Source organism: Anopheles aquasalis, chromosome 2 (assembly GCF_943734665.1).
Source record: "Anopheles aquasalis chromosome 2, idAnoAquaMG_Q_19, whole genome shotgun sequence".
NCBI classification, from domain to species: Eukaryota; Metazoa; Arthropoda; class Insecta; order Diptera; family Culicidae; genus Anopheles; species Anopheles aquasalis.
In genome coordinates, this window is record NC_064877.1 from 3207501 (window position 1) to 3215000 (window position 7500).

Below are 7500 nucleotides of genomic sequence, written 5' to 3' on the forward strand. Positions count from 1 at the left end.
CAGTAGCAACAATAACAACAACGGAAGCAACAGTACAAACAGCCAGAACCAGAACCGGTGGCAAGTAAGAACCCTAGAACGATGGTGGAAGGCTTATTTCATTTGCAAAACGTCCCACGGGTCCGTTATGCTTCCCGTTTTTCTCGTAATGCTGCAAATACGACGCATGGACGCACGCATGGATTGAAAGGAATGAAAAATGAACCAAATTGTGGGATTACATAATCGTAATTTGATCGCCAGAAGATTGATTCGTCTGCACTCGGTGTGAATCGAGATCGAGCGGAACCCAAGAATGGAACATAAATCAGCTTATTTCATCATCATCATCATCGAACTGCGGGTGCCGCGACCCGCTGATCAATATTCGACCTCACGGAATCGAAACGCACTAGACGCCCTTACGTAAAAGCGCGTCTGCGTAACGATCCGTGCTGGCTCCGGAACCCACCGGAAACGAGGGAGGCGCGGTTCCAAATTCGGTTGCCCCCAAAATCCCCCAGAAGCCAGACAGAATGTGGAACACCATCCCCGTGGTGACTTTTGTGGCGCCGGATTCAATTACGAATGTCACAGGCCCGCCATACTAATCGTAACCAATCGGCAGTCGGTTCGCTTTAGGATTCGTACGCCGAATGTCGCCCACGGTCCGGTCACTGAACTTTGCATAAAAGCATATGTTGTATCATGTGACCGACCGCATGGGGGGGTGGTGTGTCTGTGAATTATGTCAACAAGAAACATCCCAAAGGTTCTCACTGAAAAAAAGGTGTTTGCAAAAACCACCATCTGCATCAACTCTTTCCTTTCCTTTCCTTCCCTTCTTTCGTTCGTTCGTCCGTTGCTCAACTATTAAACAGTCATTCGCGTCTGACAGGAAACCTTCCCCAAGGGAGGAGGAAGGTACATGTCTGGCCCTGGTGCTGGAACCAATTTCCACTTTTCCGCCAAGTCATGCTGTTACATAAATCGACCCCGATTCTCGTTCACTGCCTGGAGGGCCCCAAAAGGGAATGCGGATGATAATGTAGTTTTATCAATACTTCACACGAAATTTATGAACTTTTGTGCAATTCGCTCAAGACCCTCATAGGGAGGTGTGGTGTGTGGGCGTGCGTGTCGACACCACACCCCTTGGTCCAAAAGGATCTCCGCTTGAAGGACGGGGTTTTGGGGTGGGCCAACATCGGCAACATCGGTTGGCTGGCGTGACGCAAATCGTAATGCGACTTCCCGATGGTTGTTTGCTTAGATTTGCACCAGCAACGAAGCCATTTTCGGTGCGATGGGTGGGGGGGGGGGCACGACAAAGCCGGCCAACCCAAGACCTCTCATCAATGTCACGGACGCAGGTGAAGTGTTTTCGTGGAACAATCTTTCCCCGGCCCTGGCCATTGTTTCGAAACCCCTTTTTTGGAATAAACATTTTAGACATGTTTATAGCAACCATTCCACGGGTGAGAGCCTGGCGCAGTCACTAACAAGTGTTTAATTTACGCATGAATAGAGAGAGGCCTTTAACAACGGACCCCGGTGCCTTTTGCCCCGGGTTTCTCGGTTTGTCGGAGTCACGGAATTGAAATGCCCAACCATCGTGGAAAACATCATCAAATACGAATCCAATTTAGCCTGTGGTTATGGCGCTCGAAAGGATATTAGAGTGCTTTTAAGCTGATCTACCTCATCATCTAATCACTTTGCTGCTACCCTTTCCCCTCGTACACCACCGCTAGGACCACACCACGCTGATTTTAATTAGTATTTTAGCCGCAACACCGTCGCGCCGCGAAGTGGAGTGCTTTCTCCATCGAAAGCCTTGTCAACAACGGGGATTAGCACAAGACGACGACGACGACGACGACGATGCTTTAGAGACGACGAGGAGGATGATGGGAATTGATGGTTCGCTTGCTGATGCCAAAAATGTGACGAATGCCACGAGTGTCACGGTACGGCATGACCTCTCATTCCAGTCGCTTTCTCGTGATTGAACGTGACAACTTCATTTCGGACCGCCGAAAATGCAAATCAAACAACGTAATTGTGTTGGAAAGACCATAAGAGAAGCCGTCATCTTAGTTTATGATGCCTACTTCTCGCTAAATCTCGCCACGCTCCGTAACTTCTCCGCTGGAACTGACAAACAAACTTTTAGCCCCTCCAGGCGGTGACCGAGAAGGAAAATGGATTTCGACATTCATCAATTATTATCCGGCTCGGAGAGCAAGAAGATTGAAAAACAATTACACCACCACAACCGCCCCCGGGGGGTCCGGATTCCGGGGATGAAAAAAGGGGTTGGGTGACATTTTGGAAGAAAAGCCTTTCGGCTGGTTCAACATTCTGGGAAATTCTCCAGCAGTGACGTCGGCATGAGTGCGCGGCCCGTGTTGTGACACGCGCAGTTTCGCTCGTCGGAGCGAGTGGCAGACAGACAGAACCAACCGTTCTCCAACACCCCATCGTCTCGCCCTTCCTCGATTGGTCTCGATTGCGTTCCCTCTAATGTTGTTGGCGAAAACAACGGGAAATCGATATGGATCGGAGAGCTGTCTCGGGTCTTTTCGGTGCCTTTTATGGCATTAGCCCACCCGGGCGGTGTCCCAACTTTGGTTCGAGTTTTATTTTTGGGAAGACCTCTGTTTACTCGCCCATCGTGAGCACCCCTCGGATCCGTTTATTATTTATACCTGCTAGCCAGCCAGCCAGCCAGCCAGCCAGCCAGCATAGCCAGCATAGCGAACCGGGCGTTGCTATGCGGCGTTGAATCTGTCAATCGCGTAACGGCACACTTGGATTGCTTCGGTTTCGGTTCTCTGCACGGTGAATTCTGCATTCGGAACCGGTAGGAACGGGGAACATTCTAGAACAACAGTAGAAGGGGGGTGGCAAGACCTAGGCACGCACACGCCACGACTGCATTCCGATGCAACACGGAATCACGAACTACACACCCTAACCTCTAACGGCTTCATTTACGACCAAACGGTTCCGGTTTGATAGAGTCAAATCATTACCGCTCATGAATAATGACCTCATTGAGCAATTATCGAGAACATACAAATCACACAAACACACATAAAGGTACAGTCGAGGATACCAAGCACGCATTAGTTATGAAAATTGCATCACTTCATCGGAATGGCAATCCGCAGCGCGCATAAACCCTGATGGCATAAAAAAACAACTCTTGTCGGATCGGAAATCGAATTAAAAGCCGGTACTTTTTTTTTAGAGAAAGAGCGAGAGAGTCTGGAGTCCGGTGCCCCAAAACACCCAGACATACTCAACGCACTCGGCCACCACTCCTTGGCCACGGCTCGGTACAGCATAATTGATGGAGTGGAGCGCAGCATAACGCACACTCTGCTTGCTGGCTGGCAGGCCTTTGAAGGCTCCACGGCGGCATCGTTTTTTTTTTTCTTCTTTCGAATATCCTGCCATCGCCACGAAGGCACCCCTGGTTTTGTTGTTTGGCGTGACGTAATTTGAGGAAAAATATTTTTGGGCGCCCTATAATTATTCCACCGGCACGCTATCCGATCGTTGAATATCGCAAGCCAGCCAGCCAGCCAGGCCGGACAGGAGGAAAACCGTGCCGAGGGCGAGTGATGTGTTTTTCCTTTAAATATAACTTACTCACGTAGACCAGGGACTGAAGTAGTATGGGTACGGGGGCAAAAAGCCTCGCAGATGCCCGAGGCCACCGTGAGCCATGAATTTTAAATGAAGCACTAGACCTCACCCCTTGCTCGCTCTCTCTCTCTCTGCCCCTCCCTTTCGTTAGCAGGATTTGGTTTCTTTTTCACTTGGTTTTACGGTTGGTACAATTTTCTAAAAAGGATGCCAACGACACCATCGCCTGGCCGGCCAGTGTTAGTGCGCCAGTGTTGGAATGTAACCGTGGTGCCTTCAGCAACACAACAAGCTCCCCCCCTCCTTCACCTCCTCTAATGGCATGTGAGGTCCTTGATAAGAAGTGTAGCCTGGCCGGGCATAACGAAGCTCGGTAGCTTGTTCAAAGGCCTCCCGGAAAATGAGGTCTACAGTGAGTGTGTACGTGTGAGTGTACGTGTGTATTTAATCCGGACATCATCAGCTGGCCAACGGAGGCTTCATGCTGGCTTCCAGCTGATTGCATGTCTGATTCAAATCGCTTTATGATTATATCCCCACTCCTCCTCTTCTAGGAATCTCATGACCCCTGACCCCCTATCCCGGGGTTCTGTTGAGTCCGGCGTTGGTTTCGGGGAAGCGGATCAGCTCAGCCTCGGCCACTGAGCACACTGTTACCAATGGAGTGGAGGGTTCACCGAGATTAGATTGGAAAATATGAAAATTTGCTGCAAAAATAACCGCGAAGCCCTTTTTTCCGGGAGCAAATCGTCGTCGTTCCGTTGCTCCGCTGCGCTGAAGCTAACAAGCCGTAAAGTCGAAGGGATCGAGCCACGAAGAGGCCGCCGGTGCACAGGTGGATCGCAGACGACCAACCTACACCCACCCACCCACCCAACACACGTCACCTACTCCTGTGGTTCGAAGGAGAGCAGAAAACGGCAGAAAAAGCGTTGCCGGAAAACAGCATTGGGACGCGTTTGCGCACAAACTGCTCAGCGCTCGCAACTGCTGCCCGCAGTTGGAACCCCTCGACGGAGATCGGGTTGCAAGGAAGGAAGCCTTAAGAAGAAGCGGCTAGAAGATGAAAGCTTGTGCTTGTGCTTGAGGTCGCTTGCATACCATTGGATCTTAGCCAACAGCAGAGCCGCAGAGAGCGTATGGGAGAGAGAGAGAGAGAGAGAGAGCGCACGCAAGGCTGGCTTAGTAATCGTGAAGTAGAAGCATCGTTAAAAAGGCCCTAGACCATCGACCGGTGCCAGGAATGATGATAGCAAGGATGCCACCATCGCTACCGTTGGCTATAAACATTTCTGCTAGTGCTGGCCATTTTTTTTATGTCAAGCCACTTTTGGCACTCCAGAAACGTCGGCCACGGGTACATGATTGCACTTAATGAGCGAGCTACATTGCCACTTACACGGTGGCGGCCGGCACGGGCGTTGGAATTTTTGGGAAACATCAAATGGATTCCATTGCCCATTCCAGCGGGTGAGCAAACATGCCAGCTGCGCCCGCCTGTGTGGCTAGACGGTTTGTCTCGGTGGCCGGGAGAGACACCACGATTACGTCCTGCTTTACGGCTATGGTAACACGAATTCGAAAGAACATTCAATTACGAAGTCGTTTCCGGCCATGTACAACGTAGTTTGGGTTCGCCGACAAATCCTGATGGCAGCAAAACGAAAGAATCCGACTCCATTTTGGCTGTTGTTTGTTCGCACTAAAACCAACACGATGGCGACGGCGACGGCAACCGAGCCACAGCAAACGATGACGCAATTTCGCAACATCTTTTGCAGAGAGCCCAAGAGCCAAGCGGCCACATTCACTCAATATCCTCACAAACACAGCACAAAACAGTCGACGAGGACCATGGTGCCTTATGTACAGGCGCTCTGAGGCCCTTCCAGTGTGAATGTCCTTCCCTATCCGGCAGAGCGCTTTTGTGCTCGGAAAAAAACATTCTCTCTATCCGTTCCGACAATCGTTTTCTTCCTTCCCTGCATCGTTCATCAAGGGATGGAGCTCCAAGAAACAAACAACAGAAGCACCAGCAGCAGCAACAACAAACCCCTCCTTCTGACTGACGCAGCGAGTTGCAGCAAGTTTTTCGGAATTTATTTTCCGCTTTTGTGGCAGTTCCTTCCGCTGCCTCGGTGACCCCGAAAGGATTATTTTAAAAATCCAACTCGCGATCCGCCGCGCGATACAAAAGGGTCGCCAGGAGCGGCGCAGCGGCACATTCATAAATTAACAAGCGAGCGAGCCTGCGCTCCGCCACCGATCGCATGTCACACGCAAAACGCATCGACGGGGCAACTCCAATGACACCGTAACCTCCTGGCCAGTGCCAGTGCCAGAACCAGAACCAGAGCCAGTGACACGAAAACAGCAGCATTGCGTATAATCGACCCACTGGACGGGACCATCGGGCATTGTGGATCGGCCAGAAGTGCCAGCTGAAAATAGAAACCAACACAACCAGGAACCACGGTGGCTGCGGCGGGTGGCGGCCATCGATTCAATCACCACCAACAGCAGTCAGTAGCCGGAGTCGCCCGGAAAGCTGCTTTTCCGTGATTGGACTACACTTGTGCTTCTTCTCGTGGGAAATTGCCATCTCAACCGACAAGAGATGGAAAGGCTTTTCCGAAATGCCTTCCGAGACCACCGAGCAGAGACACCGAGGGTGCCACTTCTGGAAGGTTCTTTCACCGAGATTGCCTCCTTCTACTTCTCGACCGACTACTCGTTGCGTTGTATCTGGATTTTGTCACCTCGGCAGAGGACACATCGCCTCGTTTTGCCATCGGTGGTGAAATGGCGAGTGAAGCGAAGGAAGGAACGATGGGTCTCAAGAAGGAAGGGCTCAAGTGGAAGATGAAACACTTCGCATCCAAGGTCTAGTGCCCTCGAGAGCCCAAGCCCAAGTGGGAGAAAGTTGTCTTGCCCAGGGTCGAGGACGGTCCAGGACGTAGAAATAGTTCTGAAATTACACCCAAGATGCTTTTGTTCTGGAAGGCTTCTGGAAGTATTGTGCTGTGGCTAACGGAAAGGGACAAGAAGCATGAATTGATTATAATGGTCCAGAAGCTACAGAACGAAAACTCGTAACATAAACTACAACATTGTATACTTAAAACCAATGCCATTGAGCATTACATAGTCGTCTACGGCGTCTGAAGGAGAGTAGACCCAGCTCGTTTAAATTCTACCGTCTCTTTTGATGCCTTCTCACCTACCACTAATGATGGTGTGCCCACCGAGGAGATGGAGCCCACCATTATCCTGAACAAATGCTTTGAACGCCTCCGGTTCCAACCATTCCAGCCACATACCGAAGCGAGTGAGATGAATGGCCGCACAGTCACACTATTGCTAGGGACAGTCCATAGCGCCGACAGGACTACTGGAAATGTATGTAGCTTCCTTCCCCATGCTTGTCAGAAAGGCTTCCCACTCTGAATTCACCAAATACTTATCTCCAGACGAAGTGCCATTTTTCACACGATGATTAAAGGAGATTCCCTTTTTGTATGGCTGACTATAGCGCAGAAGAGAGGAAGAGAGGTTCCGGTGTGCCTATTTATATCGTCAGACAAATTCCTTTCTCAGCATTTATCGTTAATCTGTCAAAAGCTCTTCCATCTTCCTTCCTTGGGTGCGCGCATCTCAAGGGCTCTCGTAGCTATACTGACGCTGCAGCAGTTCGTTAATATGGACTCCGCAGTCTCCAGTGAGCACTTTCTTCTTTTTTTATTGCCCATCGGTCGAGTTAATCTGCTGATGCTCCATCTTCCTCCATCTTGAAAGATGTTCAACGAAAGGAGGGAGCGCATTGGAATTCCTGCAAGTATTTTGCAAAATTGAAATCAAATCCTA

The 7500-nt window shown here is 50.4% G+C and overlaps 1 protein-coding gene across 1 annotated transcript in view; it reads right to left on the reverse strand.

Annotated features, from left to right (window-relative positions):
* The window catches only part of LOC126581334 (microtubule-associated protein futsch), a 45673-nt gene that overhangs the window by 35540 nt on the left and 2633 nt on the right, over positions 1–7500 (reverse strand). The window lies entirely within an intron of this gene.